Here is a 21,049-nt window from a genome sequence, read left to right on the forward strand (position 1 = left end):
ATGTAGTTACCCCTTTTTTTCAGCTGCTGATACTTTTGGATACTTGTACATAAAACTGCTTTAATAATTTTTCATTGGCTTTCCAAGAAAGCCAATGGAGCTCCTTGACCTCTCATTTGCTATGTTCATCTTTATTAATCTCTATATTTTTGCACTTTTCCCTATAGAAACCTCACACCTTGACATTGATATTGGTGACATACATTTTTATGTTGAAACATTGCAGTCAGTATTTCATATATGTGTGAAAAGTAAAGATATAGTTAACTTACATTCAGTCACTGTATGGGTTCATAGGTTCATAGGTTCATACTAGGCTATCTGCCCTAGGGCATTTATAAGCCTAGCCAGAATGTGTTTGGCTTTCGCCATCCATTTTAAATTTATTTTGCTATGCCCTTTTTCGAGGTTAGTCTGTCTAACAGTGACACAGAAGTGATGCCCAGGGTAAACCTACGATCTCCCATCCACTCATCAATATTCCTCTTGAAGAGAGTCAATGAGGGACTCTGCCTAACCTGGACTGGGATTTTATTCCAGAGTGAAGGGAGCTTCTGGGTTATGAATCTGTCCCTCCAGCATGTCCTATTTATTTCAGTGCTAAGGTTCAAGTCTCTCGAGCGCATAGCTCGATGGGATTTGGATTTTCTGAGGTGCAGCATGTCCATTAATTCCGGGTTGGACATGGCTTTATACATCAGGCACAGATCGCCTCCAAGCAAGCGGTATGCCACTGAGTAGAGCTGGAGTTTCTTTAACCGGGCAGCATATGGCATCTGTTTGAGCCCTTTGATCCTCTTGGTGAGGTACTTTTGGGGTCTTTCCAGTTGCTGCAGGTGTCTGGTAAGGTACATCCCAAAAGGGGCATTGTACTCAATTATGGGCCTGATGAGGGATGAGTAGAGAGGCACGATGACCTCCCCTGATCTAGCTGTGAATCCATTCATGATTAGGTGGGCTATATAAAATGTTTTTCTAACCACTTTGGCCACGTGGTTGTCAAATGAGAGATTGCTATCAACTTGGGTCCCCAGGTCCCTAGTTACTTCTTCCGTACTTAATGGATTACCACCTATTTGGTAATTTGTGGGCACTTTGTTTTTGCCAAAGGGGATGACTGTACACTTTTTGGCGTTTAGCTTGAGGCCATGGCTCTGGCACCAGTTGTCTGCTTTTGGAGGATGCTTGTGTCGGCTGGAGAGTCGATTATGGCGCCCAGTTTGCAGTCATCTGCGAACTTGGTCAGCCACAGTCCTTCCGTGGTGGCCTGTACCTCCCGAGAAATATATACCAAACAAGAGAGGTCCCAGGACTGAGCCTTGCGGGATGCCACTTGTAACTGGTTTGGAGTCTGACATGGCTCCAGCAATTATAACCATGTGGGTTCTGTCCTTGAGCCAGTTTGCAACCCATCTAGTGACATAGTGGTTTATATTTAAGCTGGTGAGCTTATCTATAATGCCCGAGTGGGGTATTGTATCGAAGGCTTTTGCGAGGTCCAGGTAGGCTGTGTGGACCACCTTCCCCTCGTCAATGGCCTTGGTGACTGTTTCAAAGAAATCAACCAGGTTTAAGAGGCAGGATCTGCCCTTAACAATGCCCGAACTGGGTAGGATCCAGTGTCTGTAGGTCCCCAATATCTTTATTTATGAGGTCCATGATGATCCTTTCCATAGCTTTGCAGACCAAGCTAGTCAGGCTTATGGGGCGATAGTTTCCAGGATCCGTTGAGGCACCAACTTTGTGGAGAGGGACCACTGTTGCTGTACGCCACTCTTTGGGTACATATCCTATAGTAAGGCTGAGATTGAACAGTAGTTTTATGTTTGGGTTTAGCTCTTCTGGAGTTCATGTAGGACGCAGCCTGGGACACCGTCTGGTCCCATTGATGCTGTGTTTTTTGCTTTGGAGAGAGCGGGTCTTATCTGAGTATCTGAGATGTCAGGGGGGAAGCACTCTGCTGGGATAGATATTTGCCCTTTTAGTGGGAAGGGGGGAGTTTGAGCTGAACCTGTCAGCTAGGATGTTGGCAATGTCTGTGGGTTCGGTGTATTTTTTGTCATTTTGGACTAATTCTGAGCATATCTGGGAATTCCCACCCAGGTTCCTAACATAACTAAAGAAAGCCTTGTGATTATCCTTAGTGTCCTGTGCAATTTTTCTCTCGAAGCTGGCCTTAGACGATTTTATGAGTGCCTGTAGTTTTTTGCTAATACTGATCAGAGATGCCTTCCCTTTTTGGGATTTTGCTCTGTCATGTAGTAGCTTCCTCCTTCTATTGTATAGTTTGTTTATGGCTGGGGTCCACCAGACAGGACGTCTGCCTTTGGAGGATTGGGTCTTGGTTTTATTTGGGATTGCATGATCCATGCATTCCTGAAGGTGTTAATAGAATGCGTTTATAAAGGATTCTGCAGTATTGGCCATATTTTCCACAGGCCCAGGGGCTTTGAAGGATTCCACCTCAGTTTTGAGGAGTGTGAAATTTGCTTTAGAGAAGTTTTTCACTGTGGTTTTCTGGGCAGGGGGTGGGGTCGGGATGTGAATATCCAGTGAGATTAGTTTATGGTCTGATCTTACCAGTGAGGGATACACTTTTGGTCTGGAGCATAGAGTCCCCATGTTGGTGATGATCAGCTCCAATATGTTTTCCCCTCTTGTGGGAGTGGTAACAAGTTGTTCCATAGCATTTGAGTTTATAAGTTCTAGGAACCTTTGGGCTAGGGTTTTGGAGCTAGAGTAATGCTCCCAGTCTATGTTTGGGTAGTTGAAGTCACCCAATATAATGGTGTTTGGAGAGACCTTCATATTTTCCAGTGTGTATATATATATATATATATATATATATATATATATATATATATAATATTATATGTGTGTGTGTGTAGTTAATCACTGTATATTAATAAGATTAGATAATCACTCTATATTCCATCTTGATAAGGGGGTAAGTGGTCTTATCACTACAGCCACCTGAGTCACAAAAGAGGCAAAGTTTGAGAAACGTTATGAGAATTCCAATATTAACAGTGAAATACACAACTAAAACAATTATGTGCACTGCATAGAACATTTTAATAAAATAGACACATTATCACATATCCAGCATATACAAATTTGACAGACATTCAAGAATGCCTTGAATTGCAAGCCGGTCACTAAGACATAACAAGGCTGTGGTTTTAAAACCACATGAATATAAACTTAGATTACATATTGCATACATACTTATGCACACAGATAGGAAAATATCGGTATATGTAGACACTACATTTGCTTCAACTTTCAAAAGGTAACCAGTGTAACTACTGCAGTCAGATGTTCAGGAAATGAGTGAAAGATCCAAACATTGTACCACAAAGCAGGAAAGAAAAAGAAAATAAATTCATTTGGATGGAATCAGTATTATACAGACAGTTACTGTGTGATTCTTGAATGGTGTCAGCTAATGGGAAAATACTTTTAGTACAGTAACAAGATTCAATTTCAGCATTGTCTGACATGTTTTTATTGAAACATTACAAAATTTTATTCTTGTAGAATCTTAGGACGTTTGCATCTCAGTGGGTTTGTTTCCAAGATGCAACTGTCCAAAGCAATGCTGTCCTGTGAAATGAGAGAATCTGTCTTATAAAGATATGAGTGCATGACTAATAAGCAATGCTACTGCTGACCATACGAAATATAATTACCAATAAAGGGAAAAAGCAGGTAGCAACAAGCATGCCTAGGCTGGGATAATTACTCCACTAAGTTTTACCAAAAACAAGCACATACTAAAGATGTAACTTCAGTGTTGCAAAGGTTGCAGATCTGATTCTGACTGGCTAGCATCTCTGGCTGAGGCTAAACCAGTCACTCAGCTAATCTAATAGCGTATGGGTGAGGGAAGGAAAATACAAGTGACAAACTTAGCACATATCCATTCCCCACTAATGTTTGTGAAAGCTGACCTGCAATATGCTAATAAGCAACTCTGAAAATCCTACCTCTGTGTGAACATGTGACTTACACTGCACTAAAAGGTAAACAAAGTGCTGTAGCAAGCAACTGATTTTAGAAATGAGATAGTACCAATAACACTTTGTTTTACAGCACAATAAATCACTCCCATGCCTGATAAAAAGTATATATATATATATATATATATATATATATATATATATATATATATATATATATATATATATATATATATATATATATATATATATATATATATATATATATATATATATAGAAAGCTTGTGAGGAAATTATTACTCTATTTTTGTTTTACTTGGATCGCTTGTCTGTGTACTTAATAAAGGATTTTCGACTGGGAACAGACTGCCTGCCTTGCTTGGATTACTTTCAAATACTTAGTAAGTTTTGTTTTGACTTAAGATGAGTTTAAGTTTGCTACTTCTACTACTATTGTCTGATCTGATTAATATACAGTGATTAACTAGAAATATATGGACTGAAAATCTTCCACACAGAGAAGTTTCCTACACTGTCTTGTTTTTGGACCTACTACACTTTAGTGGGTTGTCTTGAGACTTCGGAGATACCATGGAGATTACTTTTTTTTTTTTTTTTTTTTTTCAAATAACAAATCACTGACTACATGCATTCCCGAAATTTTGACTACAGATTGTATTCTTAGGATCATAGGAAGTTACTAGGCTGTTGGCCCTGAGGCTCTTACAAGCCTAACCAAGAATTTAGCCATTGTTCCAACAAGTCAGCAACCAATGCCACTGAGCATCAGGGACAAAGGTGGAATCCCAGGGGTGTATTTTCTGTTCCCCATCCAGTTATCCAGGTTCTGCTTAAAATGGGTTAATGAGGTACTCTGCTTGACGTGGAGAGGCAGTCTATTCCACAAAAGGGGAGTCTCTGGGACACATCTGTCCTGCCAACAACTCCCATTGATGTCACAGACCAGGTTGAGGTCGCACATGCGGGTTAATCGAGTGGAACTTGACTTGCAGATATGCAGCAGTCCCATCAGGGCACGATCTGAGATTGCTTTGTATGCCAGACAGAGCTCACCTCTGAGGAGTCTGTAGGAGACCGAGTAGAAGCTCTTTAGCCTATTGGTGTAGGGTAGATGTTTGAGGCCCTGGATTTGACCTTGTGAGGAACCTCTGTGGTCTCTCCAGCTGGTGCATGTGCTTTGTGAGGTACATGATGAAAGGAGCAGTGTACCCATATACACTAACCTAAAGAAAAATAACCTCATTAAACTAGCAAATGCATACAATAGCATTGCTAGATTTGCTACTGGAAACCCATTTAGAACTCACCACTGTCAGAATCTACTACAACTAAACTGGCTAGAACTGAAAAATACACTATTACTCTCCCAACTTACCTTTGTTCACAGGATATTTCACCAACCAAAAAATACCCCTATACTTTCTGACCTTATTTCTCCCTATTTTAATCTAAATTCACTACGCTCCTCTAATAAACTTCTTGTGAAGCTAACTAAGTCCAATAACATTGCAGGTGATTCACTATTCTCCAACACCATAGGTAAATACTGAAGTCTTCTACCTACCACTCTAACTTTTATCTCATCACCCTTCCTCTTTAAACAAAAGCTCAAACAACATCTAAAAACACTCTGGCTATGCCCATGCATCAATCCCGACTAATCTTATGATTCTACTAATTACTCTTCTCATAATCACCCTCTCTTACCGCTCTCTACTCACTCCCTAGAGTAGACAATCTCAAAAACACCCTTGTTAATTAGCCTCTGATATGAATTAATATAGAACGTTGTATGGTTGTATGGTTTATATTTACTTAATCAATTATACTCTTCATGAATGTTTTACTAAAGTATAACTCCCCTATTCTTATACTGTAAATAAAAGTAAATGTCCTTCCTAGTATAAATTTTCAACTAGTATATTTTAGATTGAACCTTATTTCTGTTTGTATTTTTACTAACTACTTGCTTTCTTTATGTAATGACTTGTTTGTATTAACTTCAGTGTGGAGCTTTTCTCCCCTGTCCTCTGCTGAAAATGGAAATATATCCAGTTGGACTAGCCCGGTAAACAAATGTAAAATAAATACATATTCCATAATGGGTCTTGTAAGGGAAGAATGCAGGGATGTTATGACCACCTTGTCCCTGGATGAGATGCCCTTACTAATGAGGTGGACCATGTAGAAAGCTTTCTGTACAGTGCAGGCATTATCGTGGTCAAAAGTCAGTTTGCTGTCAACCTGGGTGCCCAAGTCCCTCACGACTGATTGTGTTTTAGGACCTTTTTATCAATGTGATAATTTGTGGGGATGTCTCTATCCCCAAAGGGGATGAGCATACATTTTTCTGGCATTCAGTTTGAGGCCATGTTTCTGACACCAGTCGTTTGTTTGGATGAGACCCTCTTGGAGGTTGTCCACATCACTAGGGGAATTGATAACAGCACCCAGCTTGCAGTCATCTGCAAACTTGGCCAGTCATATCACACTGGTTTTGGCCTGCACCTCAGAAAAGTATTTCCCAAGCAGCAGAGGCCCCAAGACGAATCCCCGGGGTACACAGCTTGTTACAGGTCTACTGCTTAAGGTGGCTTCCCCTATTTTGACTAGGTGGGTTCTGTCTGTGAGTCAGTTTGCTACTCATCTGTTAACGTATATATTGATGCCTAGTTGAGAGAGTTTATTTATTTTACCTGAGTGGGGAATAGTATCGAAGGCTTTGGCCATGTCAAGGTAGGATGTGTGCACCGTCTTCCCTTCCTCCATGGTCTTGGTGACTGTCTCATGGAAGTCGACCAAATTTAACAGACATGACCTCCTCTTGATGAAGTCAAACTATGTGAGATCGACTGTCTGGAGGTTGCCAATGTCCTTGTTAATGAGGTCTATGATAATCCACTCCATGGCCTTGCAGTTCAGGCTAGTTAGGCTGATGGATCTGTAATTTCTTGGATTGGTGGCTGCTCCACCTTTATGCCAGGGGATGACAGTGGCTGTCCTCTACTCGGCTGAGATGAATCTGGTAATCAGGCTTTGGTTGAATAGGGTGCCTAATGGTGGTGGAAGTTCCTGCCTGAGTTCATATAGGATGCAGCCAGAGATGTTATCAGGTCCCATGGAGGCTATGTTTTTTTGCTTTTGAGAGGGCAGTGATGACTTGCCCCCTAGCGATAAGGGGAGGGGCAGGTAGTGGGGTTGTCCTGTTTTACTGATGGGGGGACAGAGGGGTGAAGTTTTCACTGAACCTGTCTGCCAGCAGGTTGGCTATCTCTACAGTGTTTGTGTATGTGGTGTCTTTGACCACCAGTTCTGAGCAGATATGAGTGCTTCCCTTGAGATTGCAGACATGTGAAGAAGGCCTTATGATTGTCTTTAGTAGATGTGGCCAGTTTGGACTCTTAAGTTTGCTTTGGAGGATTTGACTAGTGCTCTTATGTGCTTGTTCAGGCTAAGGAGCGATTGCTTCCAATTAGGCACCTGCTCCTTCTTGGTCCTGGAGAACAATTTTTTTCCTTTTATTGCAGTTGGTCACCAGAGAGGTTTACTCTTCCTTGAGGAGGATGATTTCATATTCTTGTGTATTCCTGATTTCATGCAACTATATAAATGCTCATATAGTACTTTGGTGTAGGTTTGGACATATGCACCAGCTCCTGTGGATGGGGAGGGGGCTGTGAAGCTGTTTATGCCTTCCTTGAGGAGGTTGTAATCAGTTTTGGAGTTTTATTTTTTTTTGTGTTTGACCCTAGCTAAGGGGGTCAGGGGAGATGGTGACTTTGAAAGTGACTGCTTTGTGTTCAGATCTTACCAGGGATGATGACACTATAGGGATGCTGCAGTAGTTAGTCATGTTGGTTATTATCAAGTTCAAGATATTTTCACCTCTTGTGGGGGTGTCAACCAACTGGTCCAAGGCATTTGCATTGACAAAGTCAAGAAGTCTCTGGGCATTTGTTTTTTGGCATGAGTATTTCTTTCAGTCTGTGGTTGGATAGTTAGTCACCCAGGATCAAGGTAAAGAGTTGAATCTTGATAGATTCGGAGAGGTCCAGATAGGTAGAGTAGGCATCTTGAGTCAAAGTTGGAGGCCTATGCCTAGGTATGATTTGAATAGGGCTCTTGTCAATTGTAACTGCACCTGGAGTGTTTCTTGTGTGTCATACTGTTTGACCAGCCTGGAGATGCGTATGTTTTATTTATATATATATATATATATATATATATATATATATATATATATATATATATATCTATATGGGTCTACTTTAAAAGCCCGAAACGCTACTTCACCGACACAAAAATCACCAACGCCAGATAACCGACAACGCAAAAAACCGACAACGCAAAACACCGAACACCATAACACCGACACACCGAACGTAAACAACACACCACACTACATAACATACCCACTAGCCCTAACCCAAACCCTAACCCTAAGGTCCGACACTATCGCACACTCACCCTACCTGCACCCTAACCCTAACTCACTTAACCCACCCCTAACCCCAAGGTCCGACACTATCGCACACTTCACCTACCTGCACCCTAACCCTAACTCACTTAACCCACCCCTAGCCCAAGGTCCGACACTATCGCACACTTCACCTACCTGCACCCTAACCCTAACTCACTTAACCCACCCCTAGCCCAAGGTCTGACACTATCGCACACTTCACCTACCTGCACCCTAACCCTAACTCACGTAACCCGTCCCTAAACTACAGTCCCTCACTATCATGCACTTACCTTACACGAACCCTAACTCCAACACTTACACACACTCACCTTTCCCACAGCCTAACCCGAAATCCCACAATATCGCACACTTACCTCACTGCTCCTAACGCCGTCACTGTCGCACACTTACCGAGTCGCGATCGCACATTACCCTTGTCGGTCTTTCCGCTGTCGGCAAATCACCCTGTCGGTAAACTTACCTGTCGGTCGTTTGGTCTTCGTTTTCCGCGTGTCGGGGAATCGTCGGTTCGGTCTTTAGAAGTAGACCTGCTGCCCACGGTATTGAGGTGCTCTACGCAGCTTTGAACCAGGTTTCTCTGACTGCACAAATGTCAGCAACTTCCAGGGTTAAGAATGCATGCAATAAGTGCAGTTTCATGTTTAGACTCCTAGCGTTAACTATCATGACCTTTAATTTACATTTTGATGAAATTTTCATGTTGCTAGTTTTGACCTTATGGCATTGCTTAAAAAAGCTCTATGGAGGAGGCAAGAGCCTTTGCCAGGAGCCTGAAGCCCAAGGGAAACAGATGCAGGCCATCTCTGGCAAAGCATCGTGGTTTTTTCAGTTATGTCATCCTAGGCTGTCAGGTACTGGATCCCCTTGGAATGAGACCAGAAACTAAGCCAATTGTTAGTCAGTCATTTTCTGTTTGTATTGAGGCATCATTTTGGGTGACGGTAGAATGCTGCTTAAGGCTGGGAACATATCTGCCTGGGACACATATTCAATGTGCTCGATCGTGTCTCTCTTCATATAGTCCAGGAAGGTACGCCTCAAGTTATTCGCACCAACATGGACTGTGACAGTATCATAACAGTACCTGTTGAGAGACTTGAGTTGCATGGGTGATATGGCAGATTCTTGAACCTGACAAACAACTGACTGACTTTCTCCATATCCAGCTTGGTGAGGGGCACATTTGTATGTCTCATAATGGGGTCACCTATGACTAATGTGTTGGGTTTATGTTTAGGCCTTAGTGGCTGTGAGACACAGGTGTGCAGACTATGTGTGGTGTGTTTTTGTCTTGGAGATCTCTTTTGTTTGTGTATGTTTTTGTTGAGGACCTCTGCATATGTGGGGGTGTTGTGTAGGTGTGGGTGCTTTTTGTGGTGTTCATGTTGATAACCTTCGCAGTGCCAGATGTACTACTTGTGGGGGACAGAACAGTGACAGTAGGTGCTTGATGTAGTTGCATCTCTCACAAATTGTGTTCTTAGGTGGTGGTAGTAGTAGAGGGTGAATTATCAGTGTAAGTAGTAGTTTGCTGGGGTGGCCATCTTTCTGAACTTTTTTGGCAGTGAGTTTCACTGTTACTCTGGCACCAGTTATTATGCCTGGTCCTCAGATAGTTCTGAGGTAATAGAAGCTTGATCTGAGGAAGGGTAGTCTTCCTCTAATCTGGGCCTTTTGTCAGAGGGGGGTTGAGAACCCCTGATAAGAGTAATCAAATCCTCAGCCATTTTAAGCATCTGTTTTTTAGGCATAGTGCCTTGAGAGGAGGTCTGAGGAACCTGTTTTTTGGTTTTCATGGCTGCTTTAGATTTAGTGAAGGCTTTAATAGAGATGGAGGATGGCCTGAAGACCCCTTCAGAAATGGCAGGCCTGTCTAAATTCTGAGTTTCCCCGCCAGGAGTGGCGTCGGGATCTGTAGTAAGAATGGGGGCCGAGGAGCCTGCGACCTCGGGTACTGAAGACACCAGTAATACATTGTTATCGGTAGTCAGGGGCTGCGTAGGTGCCTCGCTGAGTACCGGAGAACTGGTAGTCGGCCTTAGCGTGGTTTCAGTAGGTGGTGCGGACCTCGTATGTCGGTCCTTATCTTTGCGTTTTTTGCTCAAAACTGGAGTCGGAGTATCCGATGACATAATATAATTAAATTTTTTGCCGAAAAAGTGAAGGGCGAACTCTGCCCGACGCTTAATAGTGCGTTTATTGAATCTAGCACAGAAACGGCAGGCCAAGACGTCGTGGTCTGGGCCTAAGCAAGGTATACAGAAAGAGTGGAAATCCTTATGCGGTATTTACTTCCCACAAGAAATGCAATTATTAACTTTGTCTGACATCGGTCTAAGGCAAGAAAAGTTTCCCCAACGGGGTACTTAGCTTTCAAGAAGACTTCGGCTGAAATACTTTCGTAAATCTCAGGAGCTGGCCGACCAGCACTTGCAAACTGCTTCTGCTTCGGGCACCGCACAGCAAGAAAGACTGAAGAATATGGTGTCAGCTGCCTCTTTTATACCCCTGCCGCACTGACGTCAGGGAAGAAGCGACGACAACCGACGCCAGACCTAGACTTTGGAATTCGGCCGACCGAGGACCTGCCTGACGGCAGGATAACCCATCTATTATGACTGCAGCTGTATAAGCACTCGAACATCTACATTTATGGTAGGTACAAAACTGTACTTTACTCTGGCACCAGTTATTAGTGTGTGTAAGGCTGCCTTGGAGGAAATTTGTCTTGGGGGGTAGGGGGAATTCAGTGACTGCATCCATTTTGCAATTACCTTTGAACTTGGTTAGCCATATGCCCTTGACATTAGCCTTGACCTCTGACAGGGGGGTCCCAGCAACTCACTGGTAACTAGCCTTTATATGGAGTAGACTCTCCTAGTCTAATTTGTTGGATCCTGGCTGTAAGCCAGCTGGCTATCTGGTGACTCAAGGGTGTTAGTGAGCTTTTTTACAGTGCCTGAGTGGGGCATTGTCAAATGCCTTTGGCCAGGCTGAAGTAGGTAGTATGTACCATTTTTCCCTTGTCCATTGCCTTGGTGACTTCCTTGATGTCCTCTAGGTTGAGTAGGCAGGAGTTGCCCTTGACAAATGCGAATTGACTTGGATCTGATGTTTGTAGACTATTGATGCTATTTAGGATATCCATGATTCTCTTCATAACTTTGCATAACAGGCTTGTAAGGCTTATGGGTCAATAATCCCCTGGGTCCATGGATGGCCTGCTGTTGTGCAGCAGGATAACTGCTGCAGCCCACCATTCATGTAGCACAAATCCTGAGATATTGAGACCATTAATGCTGTGTTCTTGACCTTGGAGAGCACTGTGACTAAAATTCTAGTGATAGTTGGAGTGATGGATGTGGCTATTTCCTGAAGGGCATCTGGTGGGGAGAAGGTTAAAACTGGAAATTTCTTGGCTAGGAGGTTTGCTACATAGTTTTGCTGTGGATAGGTGGCACCATTTACAATTAAGTTGGTACATAGCTGTGTGTATGGGCTTTGAAGTTACAGACACAGCGGAAGAAAGCTTGGTGATCATCCCTGGCATGGGAGACCAATTTTACTTCAAACTTTACTTTGTAGACCTGATTTGCCCCCGTTTTTTTTTTTTTTGTTAGGTTGATGAAGTATTTTTACTTTGCTGGTCAATGCACTTATTAATTTTTGCCATGAATTCACGTCTTTTGAAGTACAACCTGTTGATAGGATTCCACCAGTTGCAACTTGTTTTTAGAGTTTAACCCATGCTTAATCTGGGTGGGTACAGCTATCTCTCTGCAGCTGTTAACATATACGAGATTACTATAAATGATTCTGTGTAGGTAGCGGTGTTCTCAGGGTCAGGATTTCACTTGGTAGTAGGAAGTTTGTCCTAGAATGATTCCTAAAATTTGCAGGGGTAGCTAGTGTCCCTAGTTTTACATTTATTTCAAAGGAAGCTGATTTATGGTCTGACATGATTAGTAAGAACATTACAGTAAAGACAGTGCAACTTTCTGCCATGTTTGTATGTACCAGGTCAAGGATGCTTTCACCCCAAGTAGGTATATGGACCTGTTCCAAGGTGTTTTCATTCACAAAGTTCTGGACTCTCTGAGCCTGCACGATTCCCAGTTTAGACTGTGGTAGTCACCCAGGAGTTTGGTATTTTCAGTAAATTCAAGTATGTATTTTAATTTTCTTGGATCATAGAGGGAGACCTATAGCTTGCATGAATATGACATGAGATTTTGTCTGAGGTAATCTGAGCATTGAAAAGCTCAAGCAAATCACACGGATAACATCTGTTTCTCCCGGGGAAGTCTCCTTTGACCAAAATGTTGGGTTGTGGAGTGGCTTAAGGGCTTATAGAAGCCGAAACACCATGGGATGTGGCTTGACTACCTTTAAACCTCTCTCTTGTTCTCCCCATCCAGTCATCTTTCCAAGCTGACAAAATTTTCTCACTCTTTGCATCTCTAGAGACCTAATAGATTCTTAGGTATTGGAAATGTTGTTGTTGTGTCTTTCAGCTTTTCCCGGTTAGGGGTCGCCACAGCGGAACTCCGGTCCGCTAATGCTTGGTAGTTGGTTTTTACATGTCGAGTTACCAGCCCTGACACAACCTTCAACGAAGGTACGCCCATTCACGCATGTCTCCACGCAGAAGACGCTCTAGCTGAGAATCAAACCGGACAGCATCTTACTGTGAGGTGACAACGAAACACTACTTCAGACTGCAGTGGGCATCCCTTCCATTTCAGTAAGGGATTCCTCCACTCCCAAAGGATTTGAGAAAGCAACTGAGTTTTGTTCTTTCGGATTTGTCGTCACATTAGCTTATTCTTCCTTCTCAACAAGTAACGGCCTTTTCTAGTACCCAAAAAGGAAGGCACCTGGAGGCGTATTTTGTTAACCTTTCAGTTCTAGGTGTTAACCTTACAGACCCCTCCCCCACCAAAATGTAATTATCCACTGTAGACCTCCATTAATGCCTGTCTCCTTCCCTGTTGTCTTGTGTCCACAGATGCTGCCTAATGTTCCTTGCTTTCGGGTTGAACTTTCATTTAAATTTTTAATATTTTGTATATCACTCGAAGCATTTTCAATTTCAAGCTTGCATAAACTAAATCACTGCTAGTGATTCCCTGCTGAGTGAGGAAAGTAAAGCAGAATTTTTCAGTCTGTGACTGGAGATGCTTTCAATTTTACCTGCTCCATTTTATTTTCTGTTTTTAAGAAATCTGCTTGGACTGGTGTTTTTGTTCTGTGTGATTGATAAGACTATGCTGCACATTTCAAGTTTTTTCATTGGTTAATTGTCTTTGAGTGATATTTAAATATACATTGAATTTTTGTTTTACACTGATGTTGATATATTGCATCATTTGCCTTTTCTTGTGCTTATATTAAAAGGTGCATTTTGCCTCTGTCTGTTCTACTGATTTACTTGCTCTGAATTCAGTATCTAGCTAGCTGTTGGATAAAGTAGTGTATTCTGACACTCTAGCAAGCACTTGTTTTTACATCAAGAGTTCAGTGGATTTTCCTTCTTGTGCATTGGGAGATGGTCTGGTCTGTTCAGGTTGGGGAAACACTTGGGTTAATGCCCTCTGTGGCGCAATGAATAACACATTGGACTTCTAGTAAAAAGCATTCAAAGGTTGTGGATTCGAGTCCCACCAGAGTCGGCTTTAGCTCAGATGGTGTAGTGGTAAATTCTTCTGACTATAGTGTTCAGGGTCATGGGTTCGACACTTGGGACTACTGTTTTTTTTTTTCAGCTCATTTGGTGTAGAGGTATGTTGCTGTGATTGTAGTGCACAGGGTCCTGGGTTCAAGGCTTGGTAGTGATGACTTTGACCAGCTTATTCTTACCCCCACTAGAGGAAGAAACATCCTTGACTTGGTTATTACATGAGCAACGGTTTCTCAACACCAATTAAATCTGACCGCAAACTAATTACCTTAGAAATCCACACCTCTCCCACACCACCATCAAAGATAACCACCATGAGAAACTTCTCCAAAGCTGACTTTGCACTCCTAAAAACAGAGGTGGGTGGGTAACTTCACGGCACCCATGCAAATGGAAAATAGGTGCATGACCGCCAAATCATACACCAGTTTACTGTACGAACACATACATAAATGCGTGGAACTAGCCATACCCAACAAGGCGCGCTCTCCTCCAAAAAAAGGAAGCCAATGTGATGGTCCCCTGTCATTAACAAACTCTACAACAGAAGGAAGAAACTGTTGCAGAAAAAGGTGAAGTTCCAAGACTGGAAAAATTCTCTTATTAGCCTCAACAAAAAGATCCCTCATCAAAACCTCTAAAGCTAGCTATGAAGGTAGAATTGCAGCAGACACTAAAAATAACCACAAAGCCTTCTACAGTTATATCAAGAATCTCCATGGCAATACCCAGATTTGCTGAGTTACTGCACAGTGGTTACTGAGCTAACAGATATTGCCAACATATTGGCTGACAGCTTCAGTGCCAACTTTACCCCCCCCCAGGACCAATCACAATACCAGAAGAATGCCAGGCACCCAGCATTACTGCAGCACAGGTTAAAGCTGCATTCTCCAAGGCCATGAGTACAGCTTCCACGGGACCCGACAATATCCCTGGCTGTGTTCTACATGAACTACAAAGTGAACTAGCACCACACCTTTGTGCCCTGTTCATTCACAGCCTTACCTCAGGCTTTGTCCCTACAGAATGGCGCACTGCTACAGTCATCCCTCTCCATATAGGGGGAATGACTACAGACCCTGGAATTATCGCCCCATTAGCCTGACAACTGATATGTAAGGCTATGGAGCGCATAATCATGGACCTAATTAACAAGGATATAGGGAATCTCCAAACTCTGAATCCCGCACAATTTGGTTTTGTGAAGGGTAGATCATGCCTGCTCAACCTGGTTGATTTCTTTGAGTCAGTCACCAGAGCTGTGGATGAGGGCAAGGCAGTTCATACAGCCTACTGCAATCTGGCCAAGGCCTTTGATACCATTCCCCACTCAGGAATTATTGATAGACTCACCAAACTAGGCATCAGCCCCTATATCACTGGGGGATTGCAAATTGGCTGACAGAACCCATAGTGTGAAAGTAGCAGACTCCAAGTCAGACTGCCGACCAGTCACAAGTGGAGTCCCACAAGGATCGGTCCTGGGTCCTCTCCTGTTTGGCATGTACTTCTCAGATGTCTAGGTCAACACAGAGGGACTCTGACCAAGTTTGCAGACGATTGCAAGCTGAGAGCCATTATTAACTCCCCCAAGTGATATACACATCCTACAGAAAGGCCTCACAGAGACCAACGACTGGTGTCGAAACCATGGTCTTAAGCTTAATGCCAAAAAATGCATCATCCTTCCCTTTGGGAAAACTCAAGTTCCCACTAATTACCACATTGATGGTAGCCCACTAAACACTGAAGGCATTATAAGAGATCTGGGGACACAGGTTGACAGCAACCTCTCCTACCACACCACATTGCCTCTGTAGTCAGAAAGTCCTATGTGGCACATCTCATTACCAAGGGTTTTGCATCCAGGAAGAAAGACGTCATCATCTCTCTCTACTCTTCCCTCATTAGACCACTCATCGAATATAATGCTCCATTTGGCATGTACCTCACTAAACACATACAGCAGCTGGAAAGGCCACAAAAGTGCCTCACTAAGAGGATCCTAGGTCTTAAACACATGCCCTACATGGACAGACTCAAATAAAAAAAACCTCCAGCTTTTCTCTGTCTCATATCGTCTATTAAGAGGCAATCTCTACTTGACTTACAAAGCCATGTCTGACCCAGCCCTGTTAGAAATGTTACACCTAAAGAAATCCCAATTCCTCCGCACCACACGCTCCATGGACCTCAACCTCATTACACAATCAACAGAACATGCTGGAGGGACAGGTTCATAACCCAGAGACTGCCCATGCTCTGGAATAGACTTCCCATACACATCAAGCAGAGCACCTCACTGGCCCTTTTCAAGATTAATTTTGATGAGTGGATGGGAAATAGAAAGTTCACACCTGGGAACACTCCAGTGGCTCTACTTGATAGAGGCACCGGGAACTAACGGTGACATGATGCCAGGGCACTTCTATGGGCTAGGCTTGTAAAGGCTCCAGGGCTGTTGGCCTAGTACACACCTATGAACCTATGTAGTTTCATTGGCATGAGGGTTTATTAATCAGCTTATTTTGTTTAGTGTCTTAATAAATTCTGTATAAGCTGTTTAAAGTACAGAATTTGTGGTAGCATTTCATTCCAGACACTGCTTTTACATTGGGAAGACTGGGATTATTCATCTAGTGACAGTAGGTGTTTACCTGGTCTGTTTGAGCTGGGAAACAACACGAAAGTTGCATTTCTCTTATACTGTGACTGTACTTTCTGCAGATTCCAAAACAAATGGACTGCCTGCTGCTGCTTTAAGTAGTTAATTGCACTGTATTACATTATATCTGTTAGTTGTAACTAGTTTCTGTGGTCTTGTTACACCTGGGTTCCAAACCAGCTATTCTACATTAAGATGTTTTTCTGCACCCTTTTGGCAGAACAGTGCTGATCTAACTTGTCTATTTTGGGATTGCTGGTTGAAGGTTTGTGTGTACTTCCCTGATTGGTAGTTAAAACTAGTTTCTCTTTGCTCATATTTAAACCTCACATTTGAACAGTGCTGCTGTTTGCTTAGCGGCAGTTAGCAGTGCCCTGTATAGACACAAAAGCTTAGCTCAGTTTTTCCCTACACAGCTGTCAGTGAAACCCATCTAAGATTTCCTGCTGCTCTAGGAGCATTTAATTTGCGCACTGAGCAGCATTGCCTTACTGATTAACATTAGATATTAAGTAAGCTGTCATGCAGCCAATGGATTGAAATATGTTTTTTCTTCTACACTTCATTTTGTCTTGATTGGACTCTCATAATGATGGTTTGGCACCCAGGGCAGAGTATTTAATTAAAGTTACAGTTTTTGTGGTTTTGAGCATAGCCCCAACCCCTTTCTAGTTGGCCACACCCATTCCCATTGACCCACCCATGCAGCTGTCTCCTGCAGCCCCCTTTGATTTGAAGTCAACAGCCGCCACTGGTGATAGTGCACAGTAGATACTGATCTGTTCTGATACTGTGCATTGCTTTTATCACATCTCTGTCTTAGAGTTCTCTATCTGTATTGATCTGTTCCCTTTTCTGTACTCCTCTAACAGTGACACTTCTTACCTTAACTGCTTTATAGTTGTCTGTATTTAGTACTTCCATTATGTCATTTGATTTCTTCCATTCCTTTCCCTTACTACCCTGTGTTTTTGTGGTAAGACTTTAACTGTTATTAATTTAGCTGCAAATTAATATAGCCTATTTACTTCTATTACACAAATTTCTGTTGAAAGATTTAATTACTGTATTAATTTGTTTAATCAGACTAACATTTTGGGTCTTACTGACTTTCTATAACATTTTTTCATTGATCTTTATATCTTTATCCTTCTCTATTAAATAAAGCAACTGTTACCATTGCTCTCTGTTTGCTTCAGGGATTCTACACAAAGTTAGGGAGCATTTTTCTGTGACATATCTTTGGCTGCATGCTACATCATCTGTTGCTCTTTCATATAGGAATGCACTTGTCTATCGCTACACAACATTGACTCTGTCAGAGTTGCCAATGTTTCTTGCTCCTTTCCTGGCTGTGCGACTCCAGCTGAAGTTTTGCACTCATTTCCTACTGAAGGCTGTAGAGAATCATCATGTGGCAAGAGATCAGATGCTTACCATTTCACCTGTTTCTCCTTCATTTGTTAGACTCAGTGACCCATCATGTTGCAACATTGCCACTGTTGGATTTTATACATTAATTCCTTCACTGCACAGGTAATCCATAACTACAGTTTCTATTTCTTTAACTTCCCCATTAGTAATCCTCTTTTCTACTTTCCCCCTTTGTTTTCTTATTTTTTTTTTGTATTGTGAAATCTTGTATATCCAGATGCCTTTGCCTGTGTCTCTCGGCAACTATCTTTGGTGCCACTTTTTTGTACTGATTTGTTTTCTTTTCTGCCTTTGCATAAATATTGTGCCACATTAAAGTTATTATACATTCCCATGTCCATATTTCTTCCACCGATGTCTCCCGCTCTTTATGTTTTCTTTACTTTGGGGACTAATTGTTCCATCATGCTGTAGCATAAACTGTGTTAGACTTTCTACACTAAATCCTTCACTTTGGAAGTATTCCACTCATTAACCCCGAGTACCTTCTCACAGCGCCTCTGTGGTTACCTCCGAGTGCGCTGTGAGAAGATTGGAATTGTATGCACTTACAGCCGAGTCCCTTCCACAAGCGCATCTAACTTTACAGCCAGATTGCATCTCCAATGTTAAAAAAATAAGTTTGAAAATACCCAAATGTTTTCACATACTTTCTCAACTTATTTTTAGTTATGGAGTTAGATAATGTTCATATTTAACTTTTTTAAGAAAAACGGCTGCATATTCAAGTAATCTTACTTAGCCGATTTTGTATGTCTTACAAGGAGCGAGTGGTGCCAGCCAATCGGATTATTCATGTCAAGCTGTCATTTACATAACACCCCCCCCCCCCCCAGTCTAACTTTTCTTTGATCTGTCTAAATAAATAGCGGATTCAGCAGTAGCCCCCATTCATTTTCTGATATTTTCGAACTTGAATGCTATTGGATCCTGCTATTTATTTAGACAGAACATCGACTTATCAAGTAGAGGTGAGTTTGTCACTGAAAGTACTATCTCGGGAGAAAAGTGCCCTAAAATGCCTTGTAGTTGAGCTTTAACATTTCTTACGTATTTCTTCTCAAATGTAGTTTTTAGCGGAATCCCTATTCTGGTGATTAGAAACATTTTTTATTACATTGGGAGATGTTGCGGCAGCTAGGATTAGATTCTGCCACTCCATCTGGTATTAAAACCAGGCATCCATAGAGCATATAGAGTTTATGTTGTCTGTACATCTCCCCCTGCAGTTTTTCACTCTAAACCTGCACTGTCAAGCTTCGTATCTGTTTTTTTAGCCTGTTGCGTATCCCCCCAGAACTTAATACCATGAATGCCTGCATTGTGAATAACCGTAGTCAAGAACTGTTACATAAGTATATAACTCTGTTTTCCTAGAATCTTTCTTTTTCTGTTTTCTTGATTAAACTTTTGCAGTTTCAGTAGCGTTGTCGCCTCATAGCAAGACATTGTCCCGCTCGATTCTCACTAGAGTGTCTTGTGTGGAGGCATGTGCGAATGGGGGGCGCCTTTGTTGAAGGTTGTGCGGCAGAGTTGGTAACTCGGTATCATGGCCGGCCTTGTAAAGGGCAGCATTTTATCTATTTATTTTTTTATTTTAACTAATTTTTATCGGTCCGTGCACTCTTCCCAGCGCCGGTGATCTTACAGATACCTCGCAGGATGCGCAGTAGCAAATCGCGCCCCGACACGCCGCCGGGCTAGGCAATTATCAACTTGTATGTCAAATAAATAATTACTGTAAAGTGAAGCCAACAACTAGTAAAGCACAAACACGTGCCATTCTCAATTTTCCAGCGTTGCATTACCACCAAAAGAAAACACTCCATATTTACGAACCCTACAGTATTAACGAAACCGGTATAATGCGCCTTATGTTTTAAAGAAATAATTACTGAAAAGTGAAGCAAGCAAGTAGTAAAGAAACAGTCTATGTCTATGCCTATTCTCCTGATGACACCTATGAAGTGTTTTTTTCTTTTCAGGACAATCTAGACCATTGCATAGCAGAATTTATATATTTTCGGTTCAAACCAAGTACCACCAAAATGAATAACTAGAGCCTTAATCATTCTTTTGGTTTGTATTATGATTGTCTCATTTTGCTCATTTTCTCTTTTCAAGCGTACATTAGGTAATTGCACGACTTCAAATACATTTGGTTTTATTATTTTTTCTACTGGATTTTCAAAAAGGTTATCTATTCACGAGATGGGTAAGGCAGTTCCAGGAATACCTATGTCATTGAAGCACACTAGTCCTTCGATTTGTTTAAATTGCTTGCTCTTCAAAAAGATATTTGTAGATGTCTAAAGAACGCAGGTCTTACAGTGCAAAATGAAACTTGATGGTATTGCTAGTATGTAATCGTCTCAATGAAAAAACTTTTAAAATATTAGTATTATTAATCCGAGACATTAACAAACTGTAATTATTGCCATTTATTAACTGCTGTTAATCACTTCTCCAAAGTCACCAGTTTTCGGACGGATTAAGAGCAGCAGAACTACAATTCGAGTCTAAATACGGGCGCATTGCGATGTGTGGGAAAGAATACAATTCATATCTGTGTGTGCGTTATACATATAGCAAGGTTACCAACGACGATAACTAAAGTAAAACTACAACTATCCTTCCCAAACCCCACCAATACATCCGCCCGTGCTTGTTTTCGCGTTTTATATTCGACGTTCACGGGAACTTTGCGTCTTAGGATCATTATACAGGAGGGATAGTATGTGTCTTGAAATTTCCCTTATGGTTATAGTAATGTTATTCACAATGTCCTGGCTTTATGCGT

This window comes from Protopterus annectens, chromosome 2.part0 (assembly GCF_019279795.1).
Source record: "Protopterus annectens isolate FY-2018-M chromosome 2.part0, PAN1.0, whole genome shotgun sequence".
NCBI lineage: Eukaryota > Metazoa > Chordata > Ceratodontiformes > Protopteridae > Protopterus > Protopterus annectens.